Source organism: Leiobunum rupestre, chromosome 4 (assembly GCF_980474605.1).
Source record: "Leiobunum rupestre chromosome 4, qqLeiRupe1.1.hap1, whole genome shotgun sequence".
NCBI lineage: Eukaryota > Metazoa > Arthropoda > Arachnida > Opiliones > Sclerosomatidae > Leiobunum > Leiobunum rupestre.
Genome location: NC_143387.1, coordinates 31,296,931 through 31,323,037, shown reverse-complemented (window position 1 = coordinate 31,323,037; position 26,107 = coordinate 31,296,931).

Sequence of the window (26,107 nt, the reverse complement as noted above, 5' to 3'; positions counted from 1 at the left end):
TGAAATGCCAAATTTTGGTAAATTTCTTCAGTCAAACAGGGTTTTGAAGAAACATTGACACTAGCAATTCATTAACAAATCTATAAACTTGAATAATTATTGATATAAATAAGCCTGGCAGCTCAGTTTTGTTAACCACACTAAGAAAATAAATTTAAATTTTTAATTAATTCTTAAGAATTATGAATATTTCCAGCACCAAAATCCATTTATCTGGCAGATTGCCGTGTTGAAATGCCAAAATTTGGTAAATTTCTTCAGTCAAACAGGATTTGAAGAAACATTGACACTAGCAATTCATTAACAAATCTATAAACTTGAATAATTATTGATATAAATAAGCCTGGCAGCTCAGTTTTGTTAACCACACTAAGAAAATAAATTTAAATTTTTAATTATTTCTTAAGAATTATGAATATTTCCAGCACCAAAATCCATTTATCTGGCAGATTGCCGTGTTGAAATGCCAAAATTTGGTAAATTTCTTCAGTCAAACAGGATTTGAAGAAACATTGACACTAGCAATTCATTAACAAATCAAGAACCTTGAATAATTATTGATATATATAAGCCTGGCAGCTCTGTTAAGCTAACCACACTAAGAAAATCGATATAAATTTTGAATGAATTCTTAAGAATTATGAATATTTCCAGCTCCAAAATCCATATATCTGGCAGATTGCCGTGTTGAAATGCCAAATTTTGGTAAATTTCTTCAGTCAAACAGGATTTGAAAAAACATTGACACTAGCAATTCATTAACAAATCAAGAACCTTGAATAATTATTGATATATATAAGCCTGGCAGCTCTGTTAAGCTAACCACACTAAGAAAATCGATATAAATTTTGAATGAATTCTTAAGAATTATGAATATTTCCAGCTCCAAAATCCATATATCTGGCAGATTGCCGTGTTGAAATGCCAAATTTTGGTAAATTTCTTCAGTCAAACAGGATTTGAAGAAACATTGACACTAGCAATTCATTAACAAATCAAGAACCTTGAATAATTATTGATATAAATAAGCCTGGCAGCTCTGTTAAGCTAACCACACTAAGAAAATCGATATAAATTTTGAATGAATTCTTAAGAATTATAAATATTTCCAGCACCAAAATCCATTTATCTGGCAGATTGCCGTGTTGAAATGCCAAATTTTGGTAAATTTCTTCAGTCAAACAGGGTTTTGTAGAAACATTGACACTAGCAATTCATTAACAAATCTATAAACTTGAATAATTATTGATATAAATAAGCCTGGCAGCTCTGTTAAGCTAACCACACTAAGAAAATCGATATAAATTTTGAATGAATTCTTAAGAATTATGAATATTTCCAGCTCCAAAATCCATTTATCTGGCAGATTGCCGTGTTGAAATGCCAAATTTTGGTAAATTTCATCAGTCAAACAGGATTTGAAGAAACATTGACACAAACAATTCATTAACAAATCAAGAAACTTGAAAAATTATTGATATAAATAAGCCTGGCAGCTATGTTTTGTTAACCACACTAAGAAAATCAATATATATTTTGAATGAATTCTTAAAAATTATAAATATTTCCAGCTCCAAAATCCATTTATCTGGCAGATTGCCGTGTTGAAATGCCAAATTTTGGTAAATTTCTTCAGTCAAACAGGGTTTTGAAGAAAAATTGACACTAGCAATTCATTAACAAATCTATAAACTTGAATAATTATTGATATAAATAAGCCTGGCAGCTCAGTTTTGTTAACCATACTAAGACAATAAATTTAAATTTTGAATTAATGCTTAAGAATTATGAATATTTCCAGCTTCAAAATCCATTTATCTGGCAGATTGCCGTGTTGAAATGGCAAATTTTGGTAAATTTCTTCAGTCAAAGAGGGTTTTGAAGAAACATTGACACTAGCAATTGTTTAACAAAACAAGAAACTCGAATAATTATTGATATAAATAAGCCTGGCAGCTCTGTTAAGCTAACCACACTAAGAAAATCGATATAAATTTTGAATGAATTCTTAAGAATTATGAATATTTCCAGCTCCAAAATCCATTTATCTGGCAGATTGCCGTGTTGAAATGCCAAATTTTGGTAAATTTCTTCAGTCAAACAGGATTTGAAGAAACATTGACACTAGCAATTCATTAACAAATCAAATAACTTGAATAATTATTGATATAAATAAGCCTGGCAGCTCTGTTAAGCTAACCACACTAAGAAAATCGATATAAATTTTGAATGAATTCTTAAGAATTATAAATATTTCCAGCACCAAAATCCATTTATCTGGCAGATTGCCGTGTTGAAATGCCAAATTTTGGTAAATTTCTTCAGTCAAACAGGGTTTTGTAGAAACATTGACACTAGCAATTCATTAACAAATCTATAAACTTGAATAATTATTGATATAAATAAGCCTGGCAGCTCTGTTAAGCTAACCACACTAAGAAAATCGATATAAATTTTGAATGAATTCTTAAGAATTATGAATATTTCCAGCTCCAAAATCCATTTATCTGGCAGATTGCCGTGTTGAAATGCCAAATTTTGGTAAATTTCATCAGTCAAACAGGATTTGAAGAAACATTGACACAAACAATTCATTAACAAATCAAGAAACTTGAAAAATTATTGATATAAATAAGCCTGGCAGCTATGTTTTGTTAACCACACTAAGAAAATCGATATATATTTTGAATGAATTCTTAAGAATTATAAATATTTCCAGCTCCAAAATCCATTTATCTGGCAGATTGCCGTGTTGAAATGCCAAATTTTGGTAAATTTCTTCAGTCAAACAGGGTTTTGAAGAAAAATTGACACTAGCAATTCATTAAAAAATCTATAAACTTGAATAATTATTGATATAAATAAGCCTGGCAGCTCAGTTTTGTTAACCAGACTAAGACAATAAATTTAAATTTTGAATTAATGCTTAAGAATTATGAATATTTCCAGCTTCAAAATCCATTTATCTGGCAGATTGCCGTGTTGAAATGGCAAATTTTGGTAAATTTCTTCAGTCAAACAGGGTTTTGAAGAAACATTGACACTAGCAATTGTTTAACAAAACAAGAAACTCGAATAATTATTGATATAAATAAGCCTGGCAGCTCTGTTAAGCTAACCACACTAAGAAAATCGATATAAATTTTGAATGAATTCTTAAGAATTATGAATATTTCCAGCTCCAAAATCCATTTATCTGGCAGATTGCCGTGTTGAAATGCCAAATTTTGGTAAATTTCTTCAGTCAAACAGGATTTGAAGAAACATTGACACTAGCAATTCATTAACAAATCAAATAACTTGAATAATTATTGATATAAATAAGCCTGGCAGCTCTGTTAAGCTAACCACACTAAGAAAATCGATATAAATTTTGAATGAATTCTTAAGAATTATGAATATTTCCAGCTCCAAAATCCATATATCTGGCAGATTGCCGTGTTGAAATGCCAAATTTTGGTAAATTTCTTCAGTCAAACAGGATTTGAAGAAACATTGACACTAGCAATTCATTAACAAATCAAGAACCTTGAATAATTATTGATATAAATAAGCCTGGCAGCTCTGTTAAGCTAACCACACTAAGAAAATCGATATAAATTTCGAATGAATTCTTAAGAATTATAAATATTTCCATCACCAAAATCCATTTATCTGGCAGATTGCCGTGTTGAAATGCCAAATTTTGGTAAATTTCTTCAGTCAAACAGGGTTTTGAAGAAACATTGACACTAGCAATTCATTAACAAATCTATAAACTTGAATAATTATTGATATAAATAAGCCTGGCAGCTCTGTTAAGCTAACCACACTAAGAAAATCGATATAAATTTTGAATGAATTCTTAAGAATTATGAATATTTCCAGCTCCAAAATCCATTTATCTGGCAGATTGCCGTGTTGAAATGCCAAATTTTGGTAAATTTCTTCAGTCAAACAGGATTTGAAGAAACATTGACACTAGCAATTCATTAACAAATCAAGAACCTTGAATAATTATTGATATAAATAAGCCTGGCAGCTCTGTTAAGCTAACCACACTAAGAAAATCGATATAAATTTTGAATGAATTCTTATGAATTATGAATATTTCCACCTCCAAAATCCATTTATCTGGCAGATTGCCGTGTTGAAATGCCAAATTTTGGTAAATTTCTTCAGTCAAACAGGATTTGAAGAAACATTGACACTATCAATTCATTAACAAATCAAGAACCTTGAATAATTATTGATATAAATGAATTCCGTGAGTCGCATTATAGATCTTGCTTTTTAGGCAGATCAAGCTGTGTATAAAACTGAAAAAGTTAAGAATTTTATGTAATGTGACTAACATGACAGAGCTACCACGTTTATTTGTATCAATAAGTTTTCAGGATTTTTTTTTTGTTAATCAATTGCTAGTGTCAATTTTCCATCAAAACCCTGTTTAACTGAAGCAATTTACCAAATTTTTGTATTTCAACACGGCAATGTGCCAGATATATGGATTTTGGAAATTCGAAAATTATTGATTTTTAAGAATTAATTCTATATTTATATCTATTTTCTAAGTGTTTCTTACATTAAAGTGTTGCCAGTTTTATTAAATTTTTAATCACTAAGGTTAATTTTTTCCATATCAAAATGGTAGTGTCGTTCACACTTTTAAGACGTGATTGACCGAGGCGACTAACTAGAATTCGGTATTACGACAAAAATTCCGTAAGTTACTTTGCTGTTGGAAAACTGCAAAAATCTACCTTCTGAGATCGATCAAGCTGGTTATAAAACTGAAAAAGTTAAGAAGTTTATGTAATGTGACTAACATAACAGAGCTACCAGGTTTATTTATATCAATAACTTTTCAGGATTTATTTATTTGTTAATCAATTGCTAGTGTCAATTTTCCATCAAAACCCTGTTTAACTGAAGCACTTTACAAAATTTTTGTATTTCAACACGGCAATGTGCCAGATATATGGATTTTGAAAACTGGAAAAATTCTTCATTCTTAAGAATAAATTCAATATTTATATCTATTTTCAAAGTGTTTCTTACATTAAATTGTTGCCAGTTTTATTAAATTTTTAATCACTAAGGTTAATTTTTTTCGTTATCAAAATGTTAGTGTCGTTCAGACTTTTAAGACGTGATTGACCGAGGTGACTAACTAGAAATGTGTATTTCTTAAATGAATATCGTGAGTCGCATTCCTGATCTTCCTTTTTAGGCAGATCAAGCTGGTTATAAATCTTAAAAAGTTAAGAATTTTATGTAATGTGACTAACATAACAGAGCTACCGGGTTTATTTGTATCAATAAGTTTTCAGGATTTATTTATTTGTTAATCAATTGCTAATGTCAATTTTCCATCAAAATCCTTTTTAACTGAAGCAATTTACCAAATTTTTGTATTTCAACACGGCAATGTGTCAGATATATGGATTTTGGAAACTGGAAAAATTCTTCATTCTTAAGAATTAATTCAATATTTATATATATTTTCTAAGCGTTTCTTACATTAAAGTGTTGCCAGTTTTATTAAATTTTTAATCACTAAGTTTAATTTTTTCGTTATCAAAATGGTAGTGTCGTTCAGACTTTTAAGACGTGATTGACCGAGACGACTAACTAGATATGTGTATTTCTTAAATGAATTCCGTGAGTCACATTACTGATCTTCCTTTTTAGGCAGATCAAGCTGTGTATAAAACTGAAAAAGTTAAGAATTTTATGTAATGTGACTAACATAACAGAGCTACCACGTTTATTTGTATCAATAAGTTTTCAGGATTTATTTATTTGTTAATCAATTGCTAGTGTCAATTTTCCATCAAAACCCTGTTTAACTGAAGCAATTTACAAAATTTTTGTATTTCAACACGGCAATGTGTCAGATATATGGATTTTGGAAACTGGAAAAATTCTTCATTCTTAAGAATAAATTCAATATTTATATCTATTTTCAAAGTGTTTCTTACATTAAATTGTTGCCAGTTTTATTAAATTTTTAATCACTAAGGTTAATTTTTTTCGTTATCAAAATGTTAGTGTCGTTCAGACTTTTAAGACGTGATTGACCGAGGTGACTAACTAGAAATGTGTATTTCTTAAATGAATATCGTGAGTCGCATTCCTGATCTTCCTTTTTAGGCAGATCAAGCTGGTTATAAATCTTAAAAAGTTAAGAATTTTATGTAATGTGACTAACATAACAGAGCTACCGGGTTTATTTGTATCAATAAGTTTTCAGGATTTATTTATTTGTTAATCAATTGCTAATGTCAATTTTCCATCAAAATCCTTTTTAACTGAAGCAATTTACCAAATTTTTGTATTTCAACACGGCAATGTGTCAGATATATGGATTTTGGAAACTGGAAAAATTCTTCATTCTTAAGAATTAATTCAATATTTATATATATTTTCTAAGCGTTTCTTACATTAAAGTGTTGCCAGTTTTATTAAATTTTTAATCACTAAGTTTAATTTTTTCGTTATCAAAATGGTAGTGTCGTTCAGACTTTTAAGACGTGATTGACCGAGACGACTAACTAGATATGTGTATTTCTTAAATGAATTCCGTGAGTCACATTACTGATCTTCCTTTTTAGGCAGATCAAGCTGTGTATAAAACTGAAAAAGTTAAGAATTTTATGTAATGTGACTAACATAACAGAGCTACCACGTTTATTTGTATCAATAAGTTTTCAGGATTTATTTATTTGTTAATCAATTGCTAATGTCAATTTTCCATCAAAATCCTTTTTAACTGAAGCAATTTACCAAATTTTTGTATTTCAACACGGCAATGTGTCAGATATATGGATTTTGGAAACTGGAAAAATTCTTCATTCTTAAGAATTAATTCAATATTTATATCTATTTTCTAAGTGTTTCTTACATTAAAGTGTTGCCAGTTTTATTAAATTTTTAATCACTAAGGTTAATTTTTTCGTTATCAAAATGGTAGTGTCGGTCAGACTTTTAAGACGTGATTGACCGAGACGACTAACTAGATATGTGTATTTCTTAAATGAATTCCGTGAGTCACATTCCTGATCTTCCTTTTTAGGCAGATCAAGCTGGTTATAAATCTTAAAAAGTTAAGAATTTTATGTAATGTGACTAACATAACAGAGCTACCAGGTTTATTTGTATCAATAACTTTTCAGGATTTATTTATTTGTTAATCAATTGCTAGTGTCAATTTTCCATCAAAACCATGTTTGACTGAAGCAATTTACCAAATTTTTTTATTTCAACACGGCAATGTGTCAGATATATGGATTTTGGAAATTCGAAAATTATTGATTCTTAAGAATTAATTCAATATTTATATCTATTTTCTAAGTGTTTCTTACATTAAAGTGTTGCCAGTTTTATTAAATTTTTAATCACTAAGGTTAATTTTTTCCATATCAAAATGGTAGTGTCGTTCACACTTTTAAGACGTGATTGACCGAGGCGACTAACTAGAATTCGGTATTACGACAAAAATTCCGTAAGTTACTTTGCTGTTGGAAAACTGCAAAAATCTACCTTCTCAGATCGATCAAGCTGGTTATAAAACTGAAAAAGTTAAGAAGTTTATGTAATGTGACTAACATAACAGAGCTACCAGGTTTATTTATATCAATAACTTTTCAGGATTTATTTATTTGTTAATCAATTGCTAGTGTCAATTTTCCATCAAAACCCTGTTTAACTGAAGCACTTTACAAAATTTTTGTATTTCAACACGGCAATGTGCCAGATATATGGATTTTGAAAACTGGAAAAATTCTTCATTCTTAAGAATTAATTCAATATTTATATCTATTTTCAAAGTGTTTCTTACATTAAATTGTTGCCAGTTTTATTAAATTTTTAATCACTAAGGTTAATTTTTTTCGTTATCAAAATGTTAGTGTCGTTCAGACTTTTAAGACGTGATTCACCGAGGCGACTAACTAGAAATGTGTATTTCTTAAATGAATATCGTGAGTCGCATTACTGATCTTCCTTTTTAGGCAGATCAAGCTGGTTATAAAACTGAAAAAGTTAAGAATTTTATGTAATGTGACTAACATAACAGAGCTACCAGGTTTATTTGTATCAATAACTTTTCAGGATTTATTTATTTGTTAATCAATTATAGTGTCAATTTTCCATCAAAACCCTGTTTAACTGAAGCAATTTACCAAATTTTTGTATTTCAACACGGCAATGTGCCAGATATATGGATTTTGGAAACTGGAAAAATTCTTCATTCTTAAGAATTAATTCAATATTTATATCTGTTTTCTAAGTGTTTCTTACATTAAATTGTTGCCAGTTTTATTAAATTTTTAATCACTAAGGTTAATTTTTTTCGTTATCAAAATGTTAGTGTCGTTCAGACTTTTAAGACGTGATTGACCGAGGCGACTAACTAGAAATGTGTATTTCTTAAATGAATATCGTGAGTCGCATTACAGATCTTCCTTTTTAGGCAGATCAAGCTGGTTATAAAACTGAAAAAGTTAAGAATTTTATGTAATGTGACTAACATAACAGAGCTACCAGGTTTATTTGTATCAATAAGTTTTCAGAATTTATTTATTTGTTAATCAATTGCTAGTGTCAATTTTCCATCAAAACCATGTTTAACTGAAGCAATTTACCAAATTTTTGTATTTCAACACGGCAATGTGCCAGATATATGGATTTTGGAAACTGGAAAAATTCTTCATTCGTAAGAATTAATTAAATATTTATATCTATTTTCTAAGTGTTTCTTACATTAAATTGTTGCCAGTTTTATTAAATTTTTAATCACTAAGGTTAATTTTTTCGTTATCAAAATGGTAGTGTCGTTCAGACTTTTAAGACGTGATTGACCGAGGGGACTAACTAGAAATGTGTATTTCTTAAATGAATTCCGTGAGTCACATTACTGATCTTCCTTTTTAGGCAGATCAAGCTGGTTATAAATCTTAAAAAGTTAAGAATTTTATGTAATGTGACTAACATAACAGAGCTACCGGGTTTATTTGTATCAATAAGTTTTCAGGATTTATTTATTTGTTAATCAATTGCTAGTGTCAATTTTCCATCAAAATCCTTTTTAACTGAAGCAATTTACCAAATTTTTGTATTTCAACACGGCAATGTGTCAGATATATGGATTTTGGAAACTGGAAAAATTCTTCATTCTTAAGAATTAATTCAATATTTATATATATTTTCTAAGCGTTTCTTACATTAAAGTGTTGCCAGTTTTATTAAATTTTTAATCACTAAGGTTAATTTTTTCGTTATCAAAATGGTAGTGTCGTTCAGACTTTTAAGACGTGATTGACCGAGGGGACTAACTAGAAATGTGTATTTCTTAAATGAATTCCGTGAGTCACATTACTGATCTTCCTTTTTAGGCAGATCAAGCTGGTTATAAATCTTAAAAAGTTAAGAATTTTATGTAATGTGACTAACATAACAGAGCTACCGGGTTTATTTGTATCAATAAGTTTTCAGGATTTATTTATTTGTTAATCAATTGCTAGTGTCAATTTTCCATCAAAATCCTTTTTAACTGAAGCAATTTACCAAATTTTTGTATTTCAACACGGCAATGTGTCAGATATATGGATTTTGGAAACTGGAAAAATTCTTCATTCTTAAGAATTAATTCAATATTTATATATATTTTCTAAGCGTTTCTTACATTAAAGTGTTGCCAGTTTTATTAAATTTTTAATCACTAAGGTTAATTTTTTCGTTATCAAAATGGTAGTGTCGTTCAGACTTTTAAGACGTGATTGACCGAGACGACTAACTAGATATGTGTATTTCTTAAATGAATTCCGTGAGTCACATTCCTGAACTTCCTTTTTAGGCAGATCAAGCTGGTTATAAATCTTAAAAAGTTAAGAATTTTATGTAATGTGACTAACATAACAGAGCTACCAGGTTTATTTGTATCAATAAGTTTTCAGAATTTATTTATTTGTTAATCAATTGCTAGTGTCAATTTTCCATCAAAACCCAGTTTAACTGAAGCAATTTACCAAATTTTTGGATTTCAACACAGCAATGAGCCAGATATATGGATTTTGGAAACTGGAAAAATTCTTCATTCGTAAGAATTAATTCAATATTTATATCTATTTTCTAAGTGTTTCTTACATTAAATTGTTGCCAGTTTTATTAAATTTTTAATCACAAAGGTTAATTTTTTCCATATCAAAATGGTAGTGTCGTTCAGACTTTTAAGACGTGTTTGACCGAGGCGACTAACTAGAAATGTGTATTTCTTAAATGAATTCCGTGAGTCACATTACTGATCTTCCTTTTTAGGCAGATCAAGCTGGTTATAAATCTTAAAAAGTTAAGAATTTTATGTAATGTGACTAACATAACAGAGCTACCAGGTTTATTTGTATCAATAAGTTTTCAGAATTTATTTATTTGTTAATCAATTGCTAGTGTCAATTTTCCATCAAAACCCTGTTTAACTGAAGCAATTTACCAAATTTTTGTATTTCAACACGGCAATGTGTCAGATATATGGATTTTGGAAATTGGAAAAATTCTTCATTCTTAAGAAATAATTCAATATTTATATCTATTTTCTAAGTGTTTCTTTCATTAAAGTGTTGCCAGTTTTATTAAATTTTTAATCACTAAGGTTAATTTTTTCGTTATCAAAATGGTAGTGTCGTTCAGTCTTTTAAGACGTGATTGACCGAGGCGACTAACTAGAAATGTATATTTCTTAAATGAATTCCGTGAGTCGCATTACTGATCTTCCTTTTTAGGCAGATCAAGCTGGTTATAAATCTGAAAAAGTTAATAATTTTATGTAACGTGACTAACATAACAGAGCTACCAAGTTTATTTAAATCAATAACTTTTCAGGATTTATTTATTTGTTAATCAATTGCTAGTGTCAATTTTCCATCAAAACCCGGTTTAACTGAAGCAAATTTACCAAATTTTTGTATTTCAACATGGCCATGTGTCAGATATATGGATTTTGGAAATTGGAAAAATTCTTCATTCTTAAGAATTAATTCAATATTTATATCTATTTTCTAAGTGTTTCTTACATTAAATTGTTGCCAGTTTTAATAAATTTTTAATCACTAAGGTTAATTTTTTCGTTATCAAAATGGTAGTGTCGTTCAGACTTTTAAGACGTGATTGACCGAGGCGACTAACTAGAAATGTGTATTTCTTAAATGAATTCCGTGAGTCACATTACTGATCTTCCTTTTTAGGCAGATCAAGCTGGTTATAAATCTTAAAAAGTTAAGAATTTTATGTAATGTGACTAACATAACAGAGCTACCAGGTTTATTTGTATCAATAAGTTTTCAGAATTTATTTATTTGTTAATCAATTGCTAGTGTCAATTTTCCATCAAAACCCTGTTTAACTGAAGCAATTTACCAAATTTTTGTATTTCAACACGGCAATGTGTCAGATATATGGATTTTGGAAATTGGAAAAATTCTTCATTCTTAAGAAATAATTCAATATTTATATCTATTTTCTAAGTGTTTCTTACATTAAAATGTTGCCAGTTTTATTAAATTTTTAATCACTAAGGTTAATTTTTTCGTTATCAAAATGGTAGTGTCGTTCAGTCTTTTAAGACGTGATTGACCGATACGACTAACTAGAAATGTATATTTCTTAAATGAATTCCGTGAGTCGCATTACTGATCTTCCTTTTTAGGCAGATCAAATTGGTTATAAATCTGAAAAAGTTAAGAATTTTATGTAATGTGACTAACATAACAGAGATACCAGGTTTATTTGTATCAATACCTTTTCAGGATTTATTTATTTGTTAATCAATTGCCAGTTTCAATTTTCCATCAAAACCCTGTTTAACTGAAGCAATTTACCAAATTTTTGTATTTCAACACGACAATGTGTCAGATATATGGATTTTGGAAACTGGAAAAATTCTTCATTCTTAAGAATTAATTCAATATTTATATCTTTTTTCTAAGTGTTTCTTACATTAAAGTGTTGCCAGTTTTAATAAATTTTTAATCACTAAGGTTAATTTTTTCGTTATCAAAATGGTAGTGTCGTTCAGACTTTTTTCATTTTTCATTTTTCATTTTTTATTTCAGTAAGTCTTTAGGTATAAATATCTTTATGAAGGGCCAAGTCAAAAGCGACTTATAGCCCTATTTAAATTAATTATATAATTTATCAATTCAATATTTAAATAACAAGAACAATAAAAAAAAAAAAAATAACAAAAATCCATACACTGCAATAGGATTAAAAACACAGTTTACAAACAATAAAAAACCAAAACCTAGAAACCACTAAATTCAATTAATAATACTGTCTTATGTGACCGGGCTTATTTCTTAAATATAATTTTTTAAATATTTTTTAAGTCTCATGTAGTTAGTAATTTCGCTGATTCTATCATAAATATCATTAAAAGATTTTATCCCCTTATAAAAAATAGATAATATTTTTTTCTCTGTTTTACACTGTGGTAATTTGATTACATATTTTTTCCTATTTGCAGACTTAGTGTTATTTAATGTAAATAAGTTAAAAACATCACTTTGTAAAGTCTTAAAAATAAATACAATACACGCAAACCAGTACAATTGCACAATGTTTAGAATATTACTTTTTGCATATAATACATTTGGGGGGGTGCGCCATTGTGCATTATAAATATTACGCAAAGCTCTTTTCTGCAAAACCCATATTCGATTTAAATTATAGTTTGCAGTATTTCCCCATGACGTTAGGCCATAAATTAAGTTAGAGTGAAAAAAGCTGTAGTATAACTGAAAAAGCGTTGTTCTAGGAAATATATCCTTGTATTTATAAATTATATATGTTGCAAACGATAATTTTTTACAAATTTCATTGACATGTACATTCCAGCTTAAATTTTTATCGAACCAGACTCCTAAGTATTTATAGTGGAAGACTCTATTTATTAATTGTCCCGTTAGGTGAATTTTACATATTGAGTCATTTATTGTTTTGCCTATATTTGAGAAGACAATATATTCAGTTTTATTTTTATTCAATCTCAGGCCATTACTCAGCAGCCAGTCATTTATACTACCTAGGAGATAATTAGCTGACTCCATCAAAGACTCTAAATTATAGCCTTCTAACAGCAGTAATGCGTCATCTGCATATAGTGTAAGAAAACCAAAAGGAATGGCCTTCGCTAGGTCATTAATGAATAAATTAAAGAGGAGAGGAGATAGGATTGATCCCTGAGGGACACCAACAGTAAGAGGCTTGAATTGAGACAGAGAATTATTTAGTTTTGTGGCGAAAGATCTATTGTCTAGATAACTTTTTAGCCATTCCAAGGTAGTTCCTCTAATTCCTACGCGTTCTAACTTTTCAAGGAGTCTTTGATGAGAGACACTGTCAAAGGCCTTTTCCAGATCGATAAAAAGACCCAGACAGTATTTTGATGAGTCGATTGCGTTTAATATAAATTTATAAACTCTAGCTATAGCTTGTTCGGTATTTCGTCCGCTTCTAAAGCCGAATTGGTGGTCCGAGATTAGATTATGCTTAATACAGAATGCATTGAGTCGAATCAAATAGCATTTATCAATAATTTTGGCGAAGAATGATAGGACCGATATCGGTCTGTAATTGTTTGGGACATTTGGGTCACCTTTTTTGTAGACAGGGGTAATAACAGTTCTTTTTAATCTGCTTGGATAAGTACCGGTGGTAAAAGACAAATTAATAAGAAAGACTAATGGCGCTAGGATAAACAAACTAATGAATTTCATTGGTTTCGGGTGAAATCCATCTATACCAGCAGCACTATTTTGTGGGAGCGTTTTAATAATTTCGCTGACTTCATTTGCATTCGTTAAGAAAAGAGCACAGGTACTAGGGTTAATTTCTATGTGATTTAGGGCATCATTGTCGGTATCATTTTTTGTAATAGTTGCGAAGTGGTTATTGAAGTCATCTGACGAGAGTGAATTTGGAGATTGTTGAGGATTTTTCTTATTCTTTCCGATAATCGTGTTAATAAACCTCCATTTATCTTTAATTGTTTTACTCGATTCAAGTTTATTTCTTATAAAGTTATTTCTAGCATTACGTATCAAGTTGTTACAATGGTTACGATGATTAACATAGTTTATTCTATTCTCTTCGGAGGGATGACGCTTCGAATATTTGTATAGTTTACGTTTATGCTTGATCGCTAAGACTACTTCTTCCGGTAATCGACAATCTTGAGACATTTTAATTTTTATATACGGAAAACTATTATCATACGCTTGTTTAAGACACTTCTCAAAAAATTCATAGGCGTCATTTATATTATTAATTTCGTAAAGTTTATCCCAATTTATAGCAGAGATTAGTTTAGAGAACTTATTCAGATGTTTTTCGGACATATCTTGAATCATAACATTGGGATTTTTAGTTAGCATTACGTCAAATGAGAATAATAACGGTATATGATCTGAAACTTTTGCATCAGGTAATATGTTTGTCGTTCCGTTAATGTTAGTGAAAATGTTATCAATACATCTCCCAGAGATCGGGCGCGTAGGGGCAAATACTTTCCTTGTCAGGCCATAGCTTGAAAAAAGATTCAACAGTGCGGTGGAACAGGGGGAGTCTGAATTAAAGTTGATATTAAAATCGCCAACCACTATCTTCTTCAACTTATCGTTTCCCATATTACCAGTTATACCTTCTAATTTCGTAAAAAAGTTTTGGAAGTTAGCAGAATGCGGGCGATATATCAATAAGACAGTTATGTCAGATTCAATTGAGATACCAAAACTCTCGATGTCAATGTCAAAAAGACATAATTCGTTTTTTATTGTATATTTGATGTTACGTTTTAAGTAGTAGCCCACACCACCACCTCTTCTACCCCCTATCCCCGCAAAAACATAATTCGGTAAATAGTAGGAATAATTATTAAGAAACCAAGTTTCATTAATTGCAAAAATATCAATATTTTCAGACTCAAAATTAGATACTAATTCAGGGAGATTTGCCTCAGCACTACAGACGTTCGCATAAAGTATTTTCATTATTTTATTAATGTTTTGAGGCAAAATGAAATTTCTTATTAATATTGTAAATATCAATTATTTCTTAGGTAAAACTCGGCTCGATTTTATATCAAAAAAATAAGTTTGTCCCTCTTTAAGTACAGTGAAGTTAGAATTAAATTTTCCACCCTCAGTTTTTATAAATTGTCGAAGTTGATAACGAACAAATTCTTGTTTAATTGTGAAATCGTGAGATAGATAGATTTTAAGACCTTTAAGCTTATATGCGTTTTTAAGGATATCAGTTTTTTCTGTAGAGTTTTCAAGTTTAATAATTATGCGCTTATTTTAAGACGTGATTGACCGAGGCGACTAACTAGAAATGTGTATTTCTTAAATGAATTCCGTGAGTCACATTACTGATCTTCCTTTTTAGGCAGATCAAGCTGGTTATAAATCTTAAAAAGTTAAGAATTTTATGTAATGTGACTAACATAACAGAGCTACCAGGTTTATTTGTATCAATAAGTTTTCAGAATTTATTTATTTGTTAATCAATTGCTAGTGTCAATTTTCCATCAAAACCCTGTTTAACTGAAGCAATTTACCAAATTTTTGTATTTCAACACGGCAATGTGTCAGATATATGGATTTTGGAAATTGGAAAAATTCTTCATTCTTAAGAAATAATTCAATATTTATATCTATTTTCTAAGTGTTTCTTTCATTAAAGTGTTGCCAGTTTTATTAAATTTTTAATCACTAAGGTTAATTTTTTCGTTATCAAAATGGTAGTGTCGTTCAGTCTTTTAAGACGTGATTGACCGAGGCGACTAACTAGAAATGTATATTTCTTAAATGAATTTTGTGAGTCGCATTACTGATCTTCCTTTTTAGGAAGATCAAGCTTTTTATAAATCTGAAAAAGTTAAGAATTTTATGTAATGTGACTAACATAACAGAGCTACCAGGTTTATTTGTATCAATAAGTTTTCAGAATTTATTTATTTGTTAATCAATTGCTAGTGTCAATTTTCCATCAAAACCATGTTTAACTGAAGCAATTTACCAAATTTTTGTAATTCAACACGGCAATGTGCCAGATATATGGATTTTGGAAATTGGAAAAATTATTCATTCTTAAGAATTAATTCAATATTTATATCTATTTTCTAAGTGTTTCTTACATTAAAGTGTTGCCAGTTTTATTAAATTTTTAATCACTTAGGTTAATTTTTTCGTTATCAAAATGGTAGTGTCGTTCAGTCTTTTAAGACGTGATTGACCGATACGACTAACTAGAAATGTATATTTCTTAAATGAATTCCGTGAGTCGCATTACTGATCGTCCTTTTTAGGCAGATCAATATGGTTATAAAACTGAAAAGTTAAGAATTTTATGTAATGTGACTAACATAACAGAGCTACCAGGTTTATTTGTGTCAATAACTTTTCAGAATTTATTTATTTGTTAATCAATTGCTAGTGTCAATTTTCCATCAAAACCCTTTTTAACTGAAGCAATTTACCAAATTTTTGTAATTCAACACGGCAATGTGCCAGATATATGGATTTTGGAAATTGGAAAAATTATTCATTCTTAAGAATTAATTCAATATTTATATATATTTTCTAAGCGTTTCTTACATTAAAGTGTTGCCAGTTTTATTAAATTTTTAATCACTAAGGTTAATTTTTTCGTTATCAAAATGGTAGTGTCGTTCAGACTTTTAAGACGTGATTGACCGAGACGACTAACTAGAAATGTGTATTTCTTAAATGAATTCCGTGAGTCACATTACTGATCTTCCTTTTTAGGCAGATCAAGCTGGTTATAAATCTTAAAAAGTTAAGAATTTTATGTAATGTGACTAACATAACAGAGCTACCAGGTTTATTTGTATAAATAAGTTTTCAGTATTTATTTGTTTGTTAATCAATTGCTAGTGTCAATTTTCCATCAAAACCCTTTTTAACTGAAGCAATTTACAAAATTTTTGTATTTCAACACGGCAATGTGACAATATATATTTTGGAAATTGGAAAAATTATTCATTCTTAAGAATTAATTCAATATTTATATCTATTTTCTAAGTGTTTCTTACATTGAAGTGTTGCCAGTTTTATTAAATTTTTAATCACTAAGGTTAATTTTTTCGTTATCAAAATGGTAGTGTCGTTCAGACTTTTAAGACGTGATTGACCGAGACGACTAACTAGAAATGTGTATTTCTTAAATGAATTCCGTGAGTCACATTACTGATCTTCCTTTTTAGGCAGATCAAGCTGGTTATAAATCTTAAAAAGTTAAGAATTTTATGTAATGTGACTAACATAACAGAGCTACCAGGTTTGTTTGTATCAATAAGTTTTCAGAATTTATTTATTTGTTAATCAATTGCTAGTGTCAATTTTCCATCAAAACCCTGTTTAACTGAAGCAATTTACCAAATTTTTGTATTTCAACACGGCAATGTGTCAGATATATGGATTTTGGAAATTGGAAAAATTCTTCATTCTTAAGAAATAATTCAATATTTATATCTATTTTTCAAGTGTTTCTTTCATAAAAGTGTTGCCAGTTTTATTAAATTTTTAATCACTAAGGTTAATTTTTTCCATATCAAAATGGTAGTGTCGTTCAGACTTTTAAGACGTGATTGACCGAGGCGACTAACTAGAAATGTGTATTTCTTAAATGAATTCCGTGAGTCACATTACTGATCTTCCTTTTTAGGCAGATCAAGCTGGTTATAAATCTTAAAAAGTTAAGAATTTTATGTAATGTGACTAACATAACAGAGCTACCAGGTTTATTTGTATAAATAAGTTTTCAGTATTTATTTGTTTGTTAATCAATTGCTAGTGTCAATTTTCCATCAAAACCCTTTTTAACTGAAGCAATTTACAAAATTTTTGTATTTCAACACGGCAATGTAACAATATAGATTTTGGAAATTGGAAAAATTATTCATTCTTAAGAATTAATTCAATATTTATATCTATTTTCTAAGTGTTTCTTACATTAAAGTGTTGCCAGTTTTATTAAGTTTTTAATCACTAAGGTTAATTTTTTCGTTATCAAAATGGTAGTGTCGTTCAGACTTTTAAGACGTGATTGACCGAGACGACTAACTAGAAATGTGTATTTCTTAAATGAATTCCGTGAGTCACATTACTGATCTTCCTTTTTAGGCAGATCAAGCTGGTTATAAATCTTAAAAAGTTAAGAATTTTATGTAATGTGACTAACATAACAGAGCTACCAGGTTTATTTGTATCAATAAGTTATCAGAATTTATTTATTTGTTAATCAATTGCTAGTGTCAATTTTCCATCAAAACCCTGTTTAACTGAAGCAATTTACCAAATTTTTGTATTTCAACACGGCAATGTGTCAGATATATGGATTTTGGAAATTGGAAAAATTCTTCATTCTTAAGAAATAATTCAATATTTATATCTATTTTCTAAGTGTTTCTTTCATTAAAGTGTTGCCAGTTTTATTAAATTTTTAATCACTAAGGTTAATTTTTTCCATATCAAAATGGTAGTGTCGTTCAGACTTTTAAGACGTGATTGACCGAGGCGACTAACTAGAAATGTGTATTTCTTAAATGAATTCCGTGAGTCACATTACTGATCTTCCTTTTTAGGCAGATCAAGCTGGTTATAAATCTTAAAAAGTTAAGAATTTTATGTAATGTGACTAACATAACAGAGCTACCAGGTTTATTTGTATCAATAAGTTTTCAGGATTTATTTATTTGTTAATCAATTGCTAGTGTCAATTTTCCATCAAAACCCTTTTTAACTGAAGCAATTTACCAAATTTTTGTATTTCAACACGGCAATGTGCCAGATATATGGATTTTGGAAATTGGAAAAATTATTCATTCTTAAGAATTAATTCAATATTTATATCTATTTTCTAAGTGTTTCTTACATTAAAGTGTTGCCAGTTTTATTAAATTTTTAATCACTAAGGTTAATTTTTTCGTTATCAAAATGGTAGTGTCGTTCAGCCTTTTAAGACGTGATTGACCGATAAGACTAACTAGAAATGTATATTTCTTAAATGAATTCCGTGAGTCGTATTACTGATCTTCCTTTTTAGGCAGATCAAGTTGGTTGTAAATCTGAAAAAGTTAAGAATTTTATGTAATGTGACTAACATAACAGAGCTACCAGGTTTATTTGTATCAATAACTTTTCAGGATTTATTTATTTTTTAATCAATTGCTAGTTTCAATTTTCCATCAAAACCCTGTTTAACTGAAGCAATTTACCAAATTTTTGTATTTCAACACGGCAATGTGTCAGATATATGGATTTCTGAAACTGGAAAAATTCTTCATTCTTAAGAATTAATTCAATATTTATATCTTTTTTCTAAGTGTTTCTTACATTAAATTGTTGCCAGTTTTATTAAATTTTTAATCACTAAGTTTAATTTTTTTCCTTATCAAAATGTTAGTGTCGTTCAGACTTTTAAGACGTGATTGACCGAGGCGACTAACTAGAAATGTGTATTTCTTAAATTAATTCCGTTAGTCGCATTACTGATCTTCCTTTTTAGGCAGATCAAGCTGGTTATAAAACTGAAAAAGTTAAGAATTTTATGTAATGTGACTAACATAACAGAGCTACCAGGTTTATTTGTATCAATAACTTTTCAGGATTTATTTATTTGTTAATCAATTGCTAGTGTCAATTTTCCATCAAAACCCTTTTTAACTGAAGCAATTTACCAAATTTTTGTAATTCAACACGGCAATGTACCAGATATATGGATTTTGGAAATTGGAAAAATTCTTCATTCTTTAGAATTAATTCAATATTTATATCTATTTTCTAAGTAATTCTTACATTAAATTGTTGCCAGTTTTATTAAATTTTTAATCACTAAGGTTAATTTTTTTCCATATCAAAATGGTAGTGTCGTTCAGACTTTTAAGACGTGATTGACCGAGGCGACTACCTAGAAATGTGTATTTCTTAAATGAATTCCGTGAGTCACATTACTGATCTTCCTTTTTAGGCAGATCAAGCTGGTTATAAATCTGAAAAAGTTAAGAATTTTATGTAATGTGACTAACATAACAGAGCTACCAGGTTTATTTGTATAAATAAGTTTTCAGTATTTATTTGTTTGTTAATCAATTGCTAGTGTCAATTTTCCATCAAAACCCTTTTTAACTGAAGCAATTTACAAAATTTTTGTATTTCAACACGGCAATGTAACAATATAGATTTTGGAAATTGGAAAAATTATTCATTCTTAAGAATTAATTCAATATTTATATCTATTTTCTAAGTGTTTCTTACATTAAAGTGTTGCCAGTTTTATTAAATTTTTAATCACCAAGGTTAATTTTTTCGTTATCAAAATGGTAGTGTCGTTCAGACTTTTAAGACGTGATTGACCGAGACGACTAACTAGAAATGTATATTTCTTAAATGAATTCCGTGAGTCGCATTACTGATCTTCCTTTTTAGGCAGATCAAGCTGGTTATAAATCTGAAAAAGTTAAGAATTTTATGTAACGTGACTAACATAACAGAGCTACCAAGTTTATTTAAATCAATAACTTTTCAGGATTTATTTATTTGTTAATCAATTGCTAGTGTCAATTTTCCATCAAAACCCGGTTTAACTGAAGCAAATTTACCAAATTTTTGTATTTCAACATGGCCATGTGTCAGATATATGGATTTTGGAAATTGGAAAAATTATTCATTCTTAAGAATTAATTCAATATTTATATCTATTTTCTAAGTGTTTCTTACATTAAAGTGTTGCCAGTTTTATTAAATTTTTAATCACTTAGGTTAATTTTTTCGTTATCAAAATGGTAGTGTCGTTCAGTCTTTTAAGACGTGATTGACCGATACGACTAACTAGAAATGTATATTTCTTAAATGAATTCCGTGAGTCGCATTACTGATCTTCCTTTTTAGGCAGATCAATATGGTTATAAAACTGAAAAGTTAAGAATTTTATGTAATGTGACTAACATAACAGAGCTACCAGGTTTATTTGTATCAATAAGTTTTCAGAATTTATTTATTTGTTAATCAATTGCTAGTGTCAATTTTCCATCAAAACCCTTTTTAACTGAAGCAATTTACCAAATTTTTGTAATTCAACACGGCAATGTGACAATATAGATTTTGGAAATTGGAAAAATTATTCATTCTTAAGAATTAATTCAATATTTATATCTATTTTCTAAGTGTTTCTTACATTAAAGTGTTGCCAGTTTTATTAAATTTTTAATCACTAAGGTTAATTTTTTCGTTATCAAAATGGTAGTGTCGTTCAGACTTTTAAGACGTGATTGACCGAGACGACTAACTAGAAATGTGTATTTCTTAAATGAATTCCGTGAGTCACATTACTGATCTTCCTTTTTAGGCAGATCAAGCTGGTTATAAATCTTAAAAAGTTAAGAATTTTATGTAATGTGACTAACATAACAGAGCTACCAGGTTTATTTTTATCAATAAGTTTTCAGAATTTATTTATTTGTTAATCAATTGCTAGTGTCAATTTTCCATCAAAACCCTGTTTAACTGAAGCAATTTACCAAATTTTTGTATTTCAACACGGCAATGTGTCAGATATATGGATTTTGGAAATTGGAAAAATTCTTCATTCTTAAGAAATAATTCAATATTTATATCTATTTTCTAAGTGTTTCTTTCATTAAAGGGTTGCCAGTTTTATTAAATTTTTAATCACTAAGGTTAATTTTTTCCATATCAAAATGGTAGTGTCGTTCAGACTTTTAAGACGTGATTGACCGAGGCGACTAACTAGAAATGTGTATTTCTTAAATGAATTCCGTGAGTCACATTACTGATCTTCCTTTTTAGGCAGATCAAGCTTTTTATAAATCTGAAAAAGTTAAGAATTTTATGTAATGTGACTAACATAACAGAGCTACCAGGTTTATTTGTATCAATAAGTTTTCAGGATTTAATTATTTGTTAATCAATTGCTAGTGTCAATTTTCCATCAAAACCCTTTTTAACTGAAGCAATTTACCAAATTTTTGCATTTCAACACGGCAATGTGCCAGATATATGGATTTTGGAAATTGGAAAAATTATTCATTCTTAAGAATTAATTCAATATTTATATCTATTTTCTAAGTGTTTCTTACATTAAAGTGTTGCCAGTTTTATTAAATTTTTAATCACTAAGGTTAATTTTTTCGTTATCAAAATGGTAGTGTCGTTCAGTCTTTTAAGACGTGATTGACCGATACGACTAACTAGAAATGTATATTTCTTAAATGAATTCCGTGAGTCGTATTACTGATCTTCCTTTTTAGGCAGATCAATTTAGTTGTAAATCTGAAAAAGTTAAGAATTTTATGTAATGTGACTAACATAACAGAGCTACCAGGTTTATTTGTATCAATAACTTTTCAGGATTTATTTATTTTTTAATCAATTGCTAGTTTCAATTTTCCATCAAAACCCTGTTTAAATGAAGCAATTTACCAAATTTTTGTATTTCAACACGGCAATGTGTCAGATATATGGATTTCTGAAACTGGAAAAATTCTTCATTCTTAAGAATTAATTCAATATTTATATCTTTTTTCTAAGTGTTTCTTACATTAAATTGTTGCCAGTTTTATTAAATTTTTAATCACTAAGTTTAATTTTTTTCCTTATCAAAATGGTAGTGTCGTTCAGACTTTTAAGACGTGATTGACCGAGGCGACTAACTAGAAATGTGTATTTCTTAAATGAATTCCGTGAGTCACATTACTGATCTTCCTTTTTAGGCAGATCAAGCTTTTTATAAATCTGAAAAAGTTAAGAATTTTATGTAATGTGACTAACATAACAGAGCTACCAGGTTTATTTGTATCAATAAGTTTTCAGGATTTATTTATTTGTTAATCAATTGCTAGTGTCAATTTTCCATCAAAACCCTTTTTAACTGAAGCAATTTACCAAATTTTTGTATTTCAACACGGCAATGTGCCAGATATATGGATTTTGGAAATTGGAAAAATTATTCATTCTTAAGAATTAATTCAATATTTATATCTATTTTCTAAGTGTTTCTTACATTAAAGTGTTGCCAGTTTTATTAAATTTTTAATCACTAAGGTTAATTTTTTCGTTATCAAAATGGTAGTGTCGTTCAGTCTTTTAAGACGTGATTGACCGATACGACTAACTAGAAATGTATATTTCTTAAATGAATTCCGTGAGTCGTATTACTGATCTTCCTTTTTAGGCAGATCAAGTTGGTTGTAAATCTGAAAAAGTTAAGAATTTTATGTAATGTGACTAACATAACAGAGCTACCAGGTTTATTTGTATCAATAACTTTTCAGGATTTATTTATTTTTTATTCAATTGCTAGTTTCAATTTTCCATCAAAACCCTGTTTAACTGAAGCAATTTACCAAATTTTTGTATTTCAACACGGCAATATGTCAGATATATGGATTTCTGAAACTGGAAAAATTCTTCATTCTTAAGAATTAATTCAATATTTATATCTTTTTTCTAAGTGTTTCTTACATTAAATTGTTGCCAGTTTTATTAAATTTTTAATCACTAAGTTTAATTTTTTTCCTTATCAAAATGTTAGTGTCGTTCAGACTTTTAAGACGTGATTGACCGAGGCGACTAACTAGATATGTGTATTTCTTAAATGAATTCCGTGAGTCACATTACTGATCTTCCTTTTTAGGCAGATCAAGCTGGTTATAAATCTTAAAAAGTTAAGAATTTTATGTAATGTGACTAACATAACAGAGCTACCAGGTTTATTTGTATCAATAAGTTTTCAGAATTTATTTATTTGTTAATCAATTGCTAGTGTCAATTTTCCATCAAAACCCTGTTTAACTGAAGCAATTTACCAAATTTTTGTATTTCAACACGGCAATGTGCCAGATATATGGATTTTGGAAACTGGAAAAATTCTTCATTCGTAAGAATTAATTCAATATTTATATCTGTTTTCTAACTGTTTCTTACATTAAATTGTTGCCAGTTTTATTAAATTTTTAATCACTAAGGTTAATTTTTTCGTTATCAAAATGGTAGTGTCGTTCAGACTTTTAAGACGTGATTGACCGAGGCGACTAACTAGAAATGTGTATTTCTTAAATGAATTCCGTGAGTCGCATTACTGATCTTCCTTTTTAGGCAGATCAAGCTGGTTATAAATCTGAAAAAGTTAAGAATTTTATGTAACGTGACTAACATAACAGAGCTACCAAGTTTATTTAAATCAATAACTTTTCAGGATTTATTTATTTGTTAATCAATTGCTAGTGTCAATTTTCCATCAAAACCCGGTTTAACTGAAGCAAATTTACCAAATTTTTGTATTTCAACACGGCAATGTGCCAGATATATGGATTTTGGAAATTGGAAAAATTCTTCATTCTTAAGAATTAATTCAATATTTATTACTATTTTCTAAGTGTTTCTTACATTAAAGTGTTGCCAGTTTTATTAAATTTTTAATCACTAAGGTTAATTTTTTCGTTATCAAAATGGTAGTGTCGTTCAGACTTTTAAGACGTGATTGACCGAGGCGACTAACTAGAAATGTGTATTTCTTAAATTAATTCCGTTAGTCGCATTACTGATCTTCCTTTTTAGGCAGATCAAGCTGGTTATAAAACTGAAAAAGTTAAGAATTTTATGTAATGTGACTAACATAACAGAGCTACCAGGTTTATTTGTATCAATAACTTTTCAGTATTTATTTGTTTGTTAATCAATTGCTAGATTCAATTTTCCATCAAAACCCTTTTTAACTGAAGCAATTTACAAAATTTTTGTATTTCAACACGGCAATGTGACAATATAGATTTTGGAAATTGGAAAAATTATTCATGCTTAAGAATTAATTCAATATTTATATCTATTTTCTAAGTGTTTCTTACATTAAAGTGTTGCCAGTTTTATTAAATTTTTAATCACTAAGGTTAATTTTTTCGTTATCAAAATGGTAGTGTCGTTCAGACTTTTAAGACGTGATTGACCGAGACGACTAACTAGAAATGTGTATTTCTTAAATGAATTCCGTGAGTCACATTACTGATCTTCCTTTTTAGGCAGATCAAGCTGGTTATAAAACTGAAAAAGTTAAGAATTTTATGTAATGTGACTAACATAACAGAGCTACCAGGTTTATTTGTATCAATAAGTTTTCAGAATTTATTTATTTGTAAATCAATTGCTAGTGTCAATTTTCCATCAAAACCCTTTTTAACTGAAGCAATTTACCAAATTTTTGTAATTCAACCCGGCAATGTGCCAGATATATGGATTTTGGAAATTGGAAAAATTATTCATTCTTAAGAATTAATTCAATATTTATATATATTTTCTAAGCGTTTCTTACATTAAAGTGTTGCCAGTTTTATTAAATTTTTAATCACTAAGGTTAATTTTTTCCATATCAAAATGGTAGTGTCGTTCAGACTTTTAAGACGTGATTGACCGAGGCGACTAACTAGAAATGTGTATTTCTTAAATGAATTCCGTGAGTCACATTACTGATCTTCCTTTTTAGGCAGATCAAGCTTTTTATAAATCTGAAAAAGTTAAGAATTTTATGTAATGTGACTAACATAACAGAGCTACCAGGTTTATTTGTATCAATAACTTTTCAGGATTTATTTATTTTTTAATCAATTGCTAGTTTCAATTTTCCATCAAAACCCTGTTTAAATGAAGCAATTTACCAAATTTTTGTATTTCAACACGGCAATGTGTCAGATATATGGATTTCTGAAACTGGAAAAATTCTTCATTCTTAAGAATTAATTCAATATTTATATCTTTTTTCTAAGTGTTTCTTACATTAAATTGTTGCCAGTTTTATTAAATTTTTAATCACTAAGTTTAATTTTTTTCCTTATCAAAATGGTAGTGTCGTTCAGACTTTTAAGACGTGATTGACCGAGGCGACTAACTAGAAATGTGTATTTCTTAAATGAATTCCGTGAGTCACATTACTGATCTTCCTTTTTAGGCAGATCAAGCTTTTTATAAATCTGAAAAAGTTAAGAATTTTATGTAATGTGACTAACATAACAGAGCTACCAGGTTTATTTGTATCAATA